Source organism: Schistocerca piceifrons, chromosome 2, assembly GCF_021461385.2.
Source record: "Schistocerca piceifrons isolate TAMUIC-IGC-003096 chromosome 2, iqSchPice1.1, whole genome shotgun sequence".
Classification (NCBI taxonomy): Eukaryota; Metazoa; Arthropoda; class Insecta; order Orthoptera; family Acrididae; genus Schistocerca; species Schistocerca piceifrons.
Window position 1 is genome coordinate 261,701,894 of NC_060139.1, and position 13,941 is coordinate 261,715,834.

General features: G+C 43.6%; 1 protein-coding gene across 1 annotated transcript in view; it reads right to left on the reverse strand.

Moving 5' to 3' along the window:
- LOC124775312 (sodium channel protein Nach-like) overlaps nucleotides 1-13,941 on the reverse strand; it is a 206,659-nt gene that overhangs the window by 153,756 nt on the left and 38,962 nt on the right. The gene's annotated exons all lie outside the window — the stretch shown is intronic.

Genomic DNA, 13,941 nt, shown 5'->3' on the forward strand with positions numbered 1-13,941 from the left:
TCAACAGCTCACCCAAAAGTTCAGAAAGGCTGCCGGCCTGTCCCAACCGCCAACTATGTGTGGTGACATTTTGTTTGTCTCCCTTTTTATGTAGTTGGTGGAATGACGTTATTTTCTACTCTTCTGGAATCTTTTATGCTTTCCAAATGTTCTCAAAAAGTAAGTGTAGGTCACTTATGATCTTTGGTCCTAACAATTTCAGTAATTCTGGTGTAATGGAGTCTTTATCACTTCCTTTATTGTTTTCGTGTGTTTTGATGGCTTCATAAATTTCTAACTCTGTTGGTGGAAAATCTTCCTCAAAACAGTGCCCTAGTCTACGATCCCCACTCACCTGCAACACTTGTAACCATTCTCCCCCAACATATTCTCAAAAATGTAAAGCAAAGCCAACACCCACTTAACATGAACTTATTATTCCCATCCAGCACATCAACAACGCACCCCTTCCATTTAATTATCTTGTGGAGTACACAATTCTTACCCAAGGAACTTAACAATGAATTATGCCACCATTGTAATTATCGGTCCCACTCACTTTATACACTATGACTTTATCAACCGCATTGACCAGACCTTCTCCACCTATGTTACTGCCGACCTTATTATCCAAAGCCTGCCCCATGCCGAACTAGAATGGTAACGTCGGTTTTCTAACACTCTGCAAGGTAACACATTCCCCTATTTCGACAAGCCCATCCTCAAAGCAATTTCACCCTCGATATTATACTTACTTCACTTAACATGACTATAAATGTCCTCAGTCCAGCCCCTCAAATCCTCCATATGACACTCACACCATACATCCGTACAAAACCAACGGGGTTGCCTGATGGGACTCAACCCACATATAAGTTAAAAGCCATCCAATTATCCAAGAAAACTCAGAAGACATGCTCTCTCTGAACACTTTCTTCAAAAGATCTTATCTCAAGCCATATCTACCCATGCCCCTACTTGCTTAATTACTTTCACCAGCACACACATTCTCACATGATCTGCTCGTTTTAAAAGAGTCCCATCAACTGTGCCAACTCTTCCTCAACAGCAGAAAGTGGTACATTCTCACAGTGATACATCCAGAACCTCATACAAGCATAAAAACCTCTTGAACTGGCGACTGACATCTACAAATCACAGAACCACACGCCCTACAAACTCAACAAAACATTGTAAAGTATTCCATCATGTCACTGTTACAAATCCCTCACCACATTATCCTCACCTTCGCAACAACCAACTGTTACCTCTTTGCTGCATACCTTGATATTATTCTGAAAAACTCAATCTTAAACCAGTCCATGATCCCCTACGTAGCTTTGCCTCTGTTACTGAAGATGTGCTCTTCGTTTCCAGTACTCTAATCTTTTAATGCTTCATAGCCTCTTTGTCCTCCAACATACCAGCAGAACAGTCTCAATCATTATTCCCAACTCAGAACCTAGACACAACACCAAAAATCAGATTAAACACACAAGTTTCAGCACAAGGCATCAAAACAACTCTCTACAGAAAATATAATCTAGCGCAGGGTCATGACTCCAATACCTACCATAACTTTGAAGACAGCCCCGTTTCCAACCCACCAGCCGTAGTCACACTGTACAACACTGTCATCAATACAGTTTTCTATTCCAAGCAATCAGATACAAAGTTCCTTCGGGCATGCATGCATGTCTGAAGCAACTTCGCATCGTAATTCGGAATATACAGGCACTGCAATATCGTATTTATCCGGAGACTTCGGGCAAGCGACTTTCACGTAAATGTCCCCTGTACGGAAAATTGCATAATAGATGTACATAACAGGTTGTGGACACATGAATGACGACATATAGAAACTTGGGTCAGGTCGTGAGTCATGCTCGGAAAGCCTAATAGTAACGCGACCGCTCGCTATAGGCGGGAAATCTGGGTTCGAGTCCCGGTTCGGCACAAATATTCATTGTCATTAATCCATTATACAGCCGATGGTTGTCCACATTCGCAACTGCATGTATTTCATGTTACAATAAATCATCTGACTGACGTCGAAACTGACAATATATTGGAGGTAAAATAACATAATTTTCGATGTATTGAATTTTTTATGTTTCAAAAAGCTGAGGTTACTTTTGTCCTTCGCGGGTAAATTGGCCCATTGGTCGGAAAAAGTTATGTCATTGGTGTGAAGTAAACAAAACAGTATGCGTTCACAATGTGCAAAGATCAATCTCGAAGGACATGAGTTCCACAGAGTAATGCTGTGCTGCCAGCACTCGATTTTGAACGTAAATGTTTTAACAGCTGTCACGTCCCAATAACTTTTTCTGGAGACCTCACGTGCTAAAAAAAAGTGAATGTCGTTCTGCTTTCTGACAGATTAGGTAATAAGATGAGAAACTGTCGTTTGTGCGAAATTAAATCTAGATAATATATTAACACTTCTGTAAAATGGTGCACATTTTTGCAAAATGTAGAGTTACTTAAGCTGGGGCCAGAGTAACCCAAAATGAGGAAAAAGTGGTACTAGACTCTCGCCAGTCGATACGCATGTAGAGAAAACAGAGTAAAGAAAGTTCAACTGTAAAAATTTTATCAGTAAATTGTCGAAATGTTCGTGGCAAAATTTCCAAATTTACCATCCTCCAGGAAAGTTCTCAATCTCAAATTATTCAAATGGTTGAAATGGCTCTAAGCACTATGGGACTTAACATCTGAGGCCATCAGTCCCCTAGACTTAGAACTACTTAAACCTAACTAACCTAAGGACATCACACACATCCATGCCCGAGGCAGGAATCGAATCTGAGACTATAGCAGCAGCGCGGTTCCGGACTGAAGCACCTAGAACGGCTCGGCCACAGTGGCCGGCCCTCAAATTATTCTTGGGACTGAGAGCGGGCTAAAACCCGAAGTGAAAAGCTCTGAGATATTTAGTGCGTCTTGGAATGGTTATCTGAAAGACAGATTAGACGCCGTAGGAGAGGGTGTTCATTACAGTTGACAAAAATATTGCCCCTATTGAGACTGAAATTGAGTGTAATGGTGAAATTATCTGGTCGCGCATAACAGGTCTAGGTGAAACCAAGTTAATTGTTGGATGTTTCTATCGACAACCCGACTCCGCTATGAAAGTTCTAGAGTCATTCGGAGAAAGTCTAGGGTCAGTTGAGCATAAATACCCAGATCATCCGATACTAGTTGGTGGTGATTTTAACCTACCAAGTATAGACTGGGTCGTGTATGGATTCACTGCAGGAGGTAAAGACAAACAGTCTTGTGAAGTACTTTTGAACACTTTCCCGTAAACTGTCTTGAGCAGCTAGTTCTGCAGCCCGCAGGCAGTGGAAATATCTTGGACCTTGTAGCTACAAACAGGCCAAACTAGACGGGGATTAGTCATCATGATATCATAGCAACTATGATTACGAAAGCTAATAAATCAGTCAAGAGCGCTAGGAGAGTTTTCCTGCTAGAAAGAGTAAATAAGCAGTTGTTAGCGTCTCAGTTAGACAATAAACTGCGGCCATGTAGCTCCAGAATGATGGAAAATCGTGCTCTGGACAGACATGCGCCTAGTAAGTGGATTAATAACGGAAAAGACGCACCATGACTTAATAACGAAATTCGGAAAATGCTGTTGTACTCTCGGTTCAAAAGAGGACACGCAAATGGCGACAGGCAAAGATTAGTAGGCATTCGTGCGTCTGTGAAAAGATCTATGTGCGAAGCATACAACAGCTTGACTAAGGATCTGGTGGAAAACCCAAAAACATTCTGGTCCTATGTAAACCCGCTAAGCGGGTCTAAGGCTTCCATCCAATCAGCAGTTGATTCGTCTAGTTTGGTAGTAGAAGATAGCAAAAGGAAGGAGAAAAGTTTTAAATTCCACGTTTATGAAATCGTTCACCCTGTAAAATTGTAGAAATGTACCGTCGTTTGACCATCGCACAGGGTCCCTTATGAATGAGATAATAATAAACATCCCTGTCGTGGAAAACAAATGAATGAGTTGAAAATAAATAAGCCGCCAGATGCGAATGAAGTCCAAATTCGGTTTAACAAAGAGAACTCTACGTCATTGGCCCCTTACTTAGTTTATATTTATCGCGAATTTATCTCCATCAGAGCAAAGTGCCAAGCGACTGAAAAAAACTGTAGGAGACTCCTATATATAAGAAGGGTAAAAGAACAGCCCCGAAAAATTACAGACCAATATCCCTAACATCAGTTTGCTGCAAAATTCTAGAGTGTATTTTGAGTTCAAACATAAGAAATTTCCTAGACACCGAAAAGTTCATGTCCACGAATCAGCACGGCTTTAGAAAGCAGCTTGCTCTTTTCTCACAGGATATACTGCGAACTGTGGATGAAGGGCAACAGGCAGACTCCATAATTCTAGATTTCCGAAAATCCGAAAAGCATTCGACACAGTACCCCACTGCAGACTGTTAACGAAGGTAGCACACGGAATAGGCTCCCAGATATGTGACATGACAGGCTCGAAGACTTCTTAAGTAATAGAACACAGTATGTTGTTGTTGTTGTCCCCCCTCCCCCCCCCCCCCTCCGCCGCCTTATGGACCTTGCCGCCGTTGGTGGGGAGGCTTGCGTGCCTCGGAGAATATAGATAGCCGTACAGTAGGTGCAACCACAAATGAGGGGTATCTGTTAAAAGGGCAGACAAACGCGTCGTTTCTGAAGAGAGGCAGCAGCCTTTTCATAAGTTGTAGGGGGCAACAGGCTGAATGACTATTCTGGGCTTGTAACATCAACCAAAACGGCCTTGCTGTGCTGGTACTGGGAACAGCTGAAAGCAAGGGGAAACTACAGCAGTAATTTTTCGTGAGGGCCTGCAGCTCTACTGTGTGGTTATATGATGATGGCATCCTCTTGCGTAAAATATTCCGGAGGTGAAATAGTCCGCCATTCGGATCTCGGGGGGTGACTACTCTGGAGGACGTCGTCATCAGGAGAAACAAAACCGTCGTTCAGATATTGGAGCGTGGAATGTCAGATCCCTTAATCGGGCACGCAGGTTAGAAAATTTAAAAAGGGAAATGGGTAGGTTAAAGTTAGATATACTGGGCATTAGTGAAGTTTGGTGGCAGGAGGAACACTACTTCTGGTCAGGTGAATACAGGGTTATAAATACAGAAAAGCAGGAATAGGTTTAATAATGAGTAAAAAAAATGAGGGAGAACAAGGAATGAATACAGTAAGCAGATTCAGAGAGATGTAGGTTGCAGTAGTTAGTCAGAGGTGAAGAGGCTTGCACAGGATAAAGTAGCATGGAGAGCTGCATCAAACCAGTCTTTGGATTGAAGACTCACACAACAACAACAACAACAACAACTTCTCCTCGACGGCGAGTGTTCATCGGAGGCGGGGTAACATCTGAGGTATCCACGGAAGTATGATTGGACCGTTGCTATTTTCTATACACACAAATTATCTGGCGGACAGGGTGGCCAGCAATCTGCGGTTGTTCGCTGATGATGCTGTGATGTACAGGGAAGTGTCGAAGATACAAGATGACCTAGACAAAATTTCGGTCGATGTGATGAATGGTAGCTGGTTTGAAATATAGAAAAATGTAAGTTAATTCGGATGAGCGGGAAAAACAAATCCGTAAAGTTCGGATACACCATTACTAATGTCCTGCTTGACACAGTCACGTTGTTTAAAAATCTGGGCATAACGTTGAGAAGCGATATGACATGAAACTATCAAGTGAGAACCATGGTAGGAAAGGTGAAGGGTCGACTACGGTTTATTGAAAGAATTATAGGACAGTGTGGTTTATCTGTAAAGGAGACCGCAAATAGGACGATAGTGCGACCCATTCGTGAGTCCTGTCCGAGTATGTGGGATCCGCACCAGGTCGGATGGAAAAAAGATGTCGAAGCATTTCATAGGCGAGATACTAGATTTGTTACCGGTAGTTTCGAAAAGGATGTAAGTGTTACAGATATGCTTCGGGAACTGAAGTGGATATCCCTGGACGGAAGAAGACATTCATTTCGAAGAAATGCGGAATATGTAGTAGAAGTAAGTTGATAGATGAGCAGGAGCATAAGATCTGTGCCCTTCAGTTGCAGTTGCAATGCACAAGTGGGGAACTACATAGGTTGAGGAGGGCGAAGGGTGGTGAGGAATGGGAACTGGCAGTTGGCAAGAAGGCAGCTAGGAAGAGGAGGTATTCAGTTATACTTTGCAAATATGCAATAGATTTGACCAACTGTCAGAGTTGAGTGGAGAGGAGTCTTGTGTAGCAGTAGATGTAGGGAACATGCAGCAGTGCTCAGCAGTTAGGAGGACTAGGTCAGTTGCAAAGCCTAACAGAAAGAAGAAGGTTCTGCTGCTAGGTAACTGGCACAGTAGAGGTGTGGGCCAGCAGTTGCAGAAAGTGTTGGGGAGTGAGTACCAGGTCACCAGAATTGTGAAGCCTAGTGCAGGGTTGCCTCAGGTGACTGACAGCATGGGGGAGTTATGTAAGAATTTTACGAAGGAAGATCAGGTAGTGATAGTGGGTGGAGCAGGGGACAGTCTTGATAGGGACGGGGAATATGATGTAGGTGGTGACATGATAAAGATAGCTACTCAAATTGATGGCACTAATGTGCATTTCGTGCAACTGTTTCAGCATCATGATCGGCCTCATCTTAATGCGACTGTTAGACCTGATAACATGGGGCTGGATAGCTACTGAAACTGATGGCACTAATGTGCATTTGCCGGCCGGAGTGGCCGTGCGGTTCTGGGCGCTACAGTCTGGAGCCGAGCGGCCGCTACGGTCGCAGGTTCGAATCCTGCCTCGGGCATGGATGTGTGTGACGTCCTTAGGTTAGTTAGGTTTAATTAGTTCCAAGTTCTAGGCGACTGATGACCTCAGAAGTTGAGTCGCATAGTTCTCAGAGCCATTTGAACTAATGTGCATTTCATGCAACTGTTTCAGCGTCATGATCGGCCTCATCTTAATGCGACTGTTAGACCCGATAACATGGGGCTTGGAAGGACGCTGATGGCAGAGGGCATAGGTCACATCTCAGTGTTGCCAGTTGGATCTATCAGTAGGTCAGGTTTCACTAGGCGCGGACTGCACCTCTATAGGGATGGGAAGGGGAAGCTGGCAAAACTTATAGGTGACAGTGTAGTGGGTGGTGGTGGGATTACTCATGGAAAGATTCCTGTAGTAGTTGGTGTTAGAGCTGCACCTTTTTTAGATTGAAGTCAGCTGTTAGGTATACCTGCTTAAAGTAAGTCCCTCTAAATAAGGGCTCACCTTCAGAGGATGTAATGTTTCCAAGTAGAGAAGGAATTACCATATTTCGTCAAAATATAAGAGGTATTAGAGATAAAGTTAGTGAACTGCTTATAGATGTTGACTCTGAAATTATTGGTATATCGGAGCACCACTTAACTAATTTGACAATTCAGAGGCTTCCTTTACCAGGATACAGATTAGCTGGCTGTTTATCAAGAAGTTGCTTGCGGAGAGGGGGAGTGGCTATGTATGTAAAAAAACAGTATTCCATATGAATCCATAGACCTATCACGGCACTGCACTGAACATATATTTGAATGTTGCGCAGGGGCAGTTGAATTTAGTGAAACAAAACTTACAATTGTTGTTGTTTATAGCTCCTCTAACTCTGACTTCAGAGCATTTCTGCTCAAGCTAGAGAGGGTTCTTGATTTACTTTCTAGGAAGTACCAGAAATTAGTTATATATGGTGACTTCAATATGAATTTTGTATATGACTGTGCAAGGAAAAGGATGTTGGTAGATCTCATAAATTCAAATGATCTGATTCAGATAGTGTTTTTTCCAACTAGGGTGCAAGAGAACAATAGCACAGCCACAGACAATATTTTTATTCATTCTTCATTACTAGATGGGCATTCTGTTAGTAAACTATGATGCACAAATTTTAACACTAAAGGCTTCAGTACTCAAACAAATGTCACATTGAATTACAAACTATGTAGGGAAGCTAATCCAACAGCGATAGAAGAGTTTTTTAAACCTTGTCATGGAACAAGAGTAGCTGGATGTTTATAGTGCCGATAACATTTTTTTTTTTTGGTCTTCTGTCTACTGACTGGTTTGATGCGGCCCGCCACGAATTCCTTTCCTGTGCTAACCTCTTCATCTCAGAGTAGCACTTGCAACCTACGTCCTCAATTATTTGCTTGACGTATTCCAATCTCTGTCTTCCTCTACAGTTTTTGCCCTCTACAGCTACCTCTAGTACCATAGAAGTCATTCCCTCATGCCTTAGCAGATGTCCTATCATCCTGTCCCTTCTCCTTATCAGTGTTTTCCACATATTCCTTTCCTCTCCGATTCTGCGTAGAACCTCCTCATTCCTTACCTTATCAGTCCACCTAATTTTCAACATTCGTCTATAGCACCACATCTCAAATGCTTCGATTCTCTTCTGTTCCGGTTTTCAAATGGTTCAAATGGCTCTGAGCACGATGGGACTCAACTGCTGAGGTCATTAGTCCCCTAGAACTTAGAACTAGTTAAACCTAACTAACCTAAGGACATCACAAACATCCATGCCCGAGGCAGGATTCGAACCTGCGACCGTACCGGTCTTGCGGTTTCAGACTGCAGCGCCTTTAACCGCACGGCCACTTCGGCCGGCCCGGTTTTCCCACAGTCCATGTTTCACTACCATACAATGCTGTACTCCAGACGTACATCCTCAGAAATTTCTTCCTCAAATTAAGGACGGTATTTGATATTAGTAGACTTCTCTTGGCCAGAAATGCCTTTTTTGCCATAGCGAGTCTGCTTTTGATGTCCTCCTTGCTCCGTCCGTCATTGGTTATTTTACTGCCTAGGTAGCAGAATTCCTTAACTTCATTGACTTCGTGACCATCAATCCTGATGTTAAGTTTTTCGCTGTTCTCATTTCTAGTACTTCTCATTACCTTCGTCTTTCTCCGATTTATTCTTAAACCATATTGTGTACTCATTAGACTGTTCATTCCGTTCAGCAGATCATTTAATTCTTCTTCACTTTCACTCAGGGTAGCAATGTCATCAGCGTATCGTATAATAGATATCCTTTCACCTTGTATTTTAATTCCACTCCTGAACCTTTCTTTTATTTCCATCATTGCTTCTTCGATGTACAGATTGAAGAGTAGGGGCGAAAGGCTACACCCTTGTCTTACACCCTTCTTAATACGAGCACTTCGTTCTTGATCGTCCACTCTTATTATTCCCTCTTGGTTGTTGTACATATTGTGTATGACCCGTCTCTCTCTATAGCTTACCCCTACTTTTTTCAGAATCTCGAACAGCTTGCACCATTTTATATTGTCGAACGCTTTTTCCAGGTCGACAAATCCTATGAAAGTGTCTTGATTTTTCTTTAGCCTTGCTTCCATTATTAGCCGTAACATCAGAATTGCCTCTCTCGTCCCTTTACTTTTCCTAAAGCCAAACTGATCGTCACCTAGCGCATTCTCAATTTTCTTTTCCATTCTTCTGTATATTATTCTTGTAAGCAGCTTCGATGCATGAGCTGTTAAGCTGATTGTTCGATAATTCTCGCACTTGTCAGCTCTTGCCGTCTTCGGAATTGTGTGGATGATGCTTTTCCGAAAGTCAGATGGTATGTCGCCAGACTCATATATTCTACACACCAACGTGAATAGTCGTTTTGTTGCCACTTCCCCCAATGATTTTAGAAATTCCGATGGAATGTTATCCATCCCTTCTGCCTTATTTGACCGTAAGTCCTCCAAAGCTCTTTTAAATTCCGATTCTAATACTGGATCCCCTACCTCTTCTAAATCGACTCCTGTTTCTTCTTCTATCACATCAGACAAATATTCATCCTCATAGAGGCTTTCAATGTATTCTTTCCACCTATCTGCTCTCTCCTCTGCATTTAACAGTGGAATTCCCGTTGCACTCTTAATGTTACCACCGTTGCTTTTAATGGCACCAAAGGTTGTTTTGACTTTCCTGTGTGCTGAGTTTGTCCTTCCGACAATCATATCTTTTTCGATGTCTTCACATTTTTCCTGCAGACATTTCGTCTTAGCTTCCCTGCACTTCCTATTTATTTCATTCCTCAGCGACCTGTATTTCTGTATTCCTGATTTTCCCGGAACATGTTTGTACTTCCTCCTTTCATCAATCAACTGAAGTATTTCTTCTGTTACCCATGGTTTCTTCGCAGCTACCTTCTTTGTACCTATGTTTTCCTTCCCAACTTCTGTGATGGCCCTTTTTAGAGATGTCCATTCCTCTTCAACTGTACTGCCTACTGCGCTATTCCTTATTGCTGTATCTATAACGTTAGAGAATTTCAAACGTATCTCGTCATTCCTTAGTACTTCCGTATCCCACTTCTTTGCGTATTGATTCTTCCTGACTAATGTCTTGAACTTCAGCCTACTCTTCATCACTACTATACTGTGATCTGAGTCTATATCTGCTCCTGGGTACGCCTTACAATCCAGTATCTGATTTCGGAATCTCTGTATGACCATGATGTAATCTAATTGAAATCTTCCCGTATCTCCCGGCCTTTTCCAAGTATACCTCCTCCTCTTGTGATTCTCGAACAGGGTATTCGCTATTACTAGCTGAAACTTGTTACAGAACTCAATTAGCCTTTCTCCTCTTTCATTCCTTGCCCCAAGCCCATATTCTCCTGTAACCTTTTCTTGTACTCCTTCCCCTACAACTGCATTCCAGTCGCCCATGATTATTAGATTTTCGTCCCCCTTTACATACTGCATTACCCTTTCAATATCCTCATACACTTTCTCTATCTGTTCATCTTCAGCTTGCGACGTCGGCATGTATACCTGAACTATCGTTGTCGGTGTTGGTCTGCTGTCGATTCTGATTAGAACAACCCGGTCACTGAACTGTTCACAGTAACACACCCTCTGCCCTACCTTGCTATTCATAACGAATCCTACACCTGTTACACCATTTTCTGCTGCTGTTGATATTACCCGATACTCATCTGACCAGAAATCCTTGTCTTCCTTCCACTTCACTTCACTGGCCCCTACTATATCTAGATTGAGCCTTTGCATTTCCCTTTTCAGATTTTCTAGTTTGCCTACCACGTTCAAGCTTCTGACATTCCACGCCCCGACTCGTAGAACGTTATCCTTTCGTTGATTATTCAATCTTTTTCTCATGGTAACCTCCCTCTTGGCAGTCCCCTCCCGGAGATCCGAATGGGGGACTATTCCGGAATCTTTTGCCAATGGAGAGATCATCATGACACTTCTTCAATTACAGGCCACATGTCCTGTGGATACACGTTACGTGTCTTTAATGCAGTGGTTTCCATTGCCTTCTGAATCCTCATGGCGTTGATCATTGCTGATTCTTCCGCCTTTAGGGGCAATTTCCCACCCCTAGGACGAGAGAGTGCCCTGAACCTCCGCCCTTTTTGACAAGGCCGTTGGCAGAATGAGGCTGACTTCTTATGCCGGAAGTCTTCGGCCGCCAATGCTGATTATTCATCAAAATTTAGGCAGTGGCGGGACCGAATACGTTTTTGATTATGAATCAAAGATGCTACCCCTAGACCACATAGATGATAAATATAATGGCAGAGTGAGAGGTTCATAGGAGAGCTTCTGTAAAGTTTGGAAGGTAGGAGACGAGGTACTGGCAGAAGTAAAGTAGTGAAGACGGGGCGTGAGTCGTGCTTGGGTAGCTCAGATGGCAGAGCACTTGCCCGCGAAAGGCAAAGGTACCGAGTTCGAGTCTCGGTCCAGCACACAGTTTTAATCTGCCAGGAAGTTTGATAAATATAATGCTTTCCTTAACACATTTCTCATGCTCTTTGAGAGTTGCTTTCCATCAGAACGTTCTAAACGTGGTACTAACAGTAATAGGCAGCCCGGGTGGCTGACTAGTGGGATAAGGATATCATGTAGAAGAAAGTGAGAATTATATCACCATGTTAGAATTAGTCACAATCAAGCTACTGTAGCCCATTACAAACAGCACTGTAAGGTGCTTAAAATGTTATTAGGAAGGCAAAGAGTACGTGGTATGCAAATAGAATAGCTAATTCACAGGATAAAATTAAAACCATATGGTCAGTTGTGAAGGAACTGTCTGGTCAGCAGCCCAGGGTCGACAATATAAAGTCAGTTTGCAGTAAAAATATTTCTGTTACTGATAAATCAGATACATGTACAGTATTTAACAAGCATTTTCTGAGCATTGCTGGTGAATTAAATAAAATTTAATTTCAGGGAATCATACAACTTTCCTGGCAAATGCCTTTCCGAAACTGATGTCTGGAATACTCCTCTGTGATACAGACAAGAGGGAGATGGAGTCAGTAATCAAATCACTGAAGACTACGGACTCTCATGGTTATGGTGGAGTGCCTAGCAGAATGTTAAAGTACTGTGCTGCACATGTTAGCCCTGTATTAGCCATATTTGTAATTTTTCCTTTAAGAATGGTCAGTTTCCTGAGCGATTAAAGTACTTAGTAGTAAAGCTGCTTTATAAAAAGGGAGAATGGGATAATGTTGATTATTTTAGACCTCTTTCTATGCCATCAGTGTTTGCTAAAGTTATTGAAAAGGCTGTGTATTTAAGGATAATTGATCATTTTATATCATACGATTTGCTATCGAATGTACATTCGGCTTTAGAAGTTGTTTAACAACTGAAAATGCTATATTCTCTTTTCTCTGGGAGATACAGGATGGGTTAAACAAAAGGTTTCGAACGCTACGCATATTTTTTGATTTTAACTAAGGCATTTGATTGTGTTGATCACAAAATATTGCTCCAGAAGTTGGACCATTACAGAATATTTGGAGTATCTCACAATTGGTTCACCTCTTACTCTATCAACAGACAGCAAAAGGACATTATTGACAATGTTGAGAATTGCCGTGATGTAGGGTCTAAGTGGGGTACTGTCAAGTGGGGGGTGCCCCAGGGATCAGTGTTGGGGCCACTCCTGTTCCTTACTTATACACTCCTGGAAATGGAAAAAAGAACACATTGACACCGGTGTGTCAGACCCACCATACTTGCTCCGGACACTGCGAGAGGGCTGTACAAGCAATGATCAAACGCACGGCACAGCGGACACACCAGGAACCGCGGTGTTGGCCGTCGAATGGCGCTAGATGCGCAGCATTTGTGCACCGCCGCCATCAGTGTCAGCCAGTTTGCCGTGGCATACGGAGCTCCATCGCAGTCTTTAACACTGGTAGCATGCCGCGACAGCGTGGACGTGAACCGTATGTGCAGTTGACGGACTTTGAGCGAGGGCGTATAGTGGGCATGCGGGAGGCCGGGTGGACGTACCACCGAATTGCTCAACACGTGGGGCGTGAGGTCTCCACAGTACATCGATGTTGTCGCCAGTGGTCATCGGAAGGTGCACGTGCCCGTCGACCTGGGACCGGACCGCAGCGACGCACGGATGCACGCCAAGACCGTAGGATCCTACGCAGTGCCGTAGGGGACCGCACCGCCACTTCCCAGCAAATTAGGGACACTGTTGCTCCTGGGGTATCGGCGAGGACCATTCGCAACCGTCTCCATGAAGCTGGGCTACGGTCCCGCACACCGTTAGGCCGTCTTCCGCTCACGCCCCAACATCGTGCAGCCCGCCTCCAGTGGTGTCGCGACAGGCGTGAATGGAGGGACGAATGGAGACGTGTCGTCTTCAGCGATGAGAGTCGCTTCTGCCTTGGTGCCAATGATGGTCGTATGCGTGTTTGGCGCCGTGCAGGTGAGCGCCACAATCAGGACTGCATACGACCGAGGCACACAGGGCCAACACCCGGCATCATGGTGTGGGGAGCGATCTCCTACACTGGCCGTACACCACTGGTGATTGTCGAGGGGACACTGAATAGTGCACGGTACATCCAAACCGTCATCGAACCCATCGTTCTACCATTCCTAGACCGGCAAGGGAAC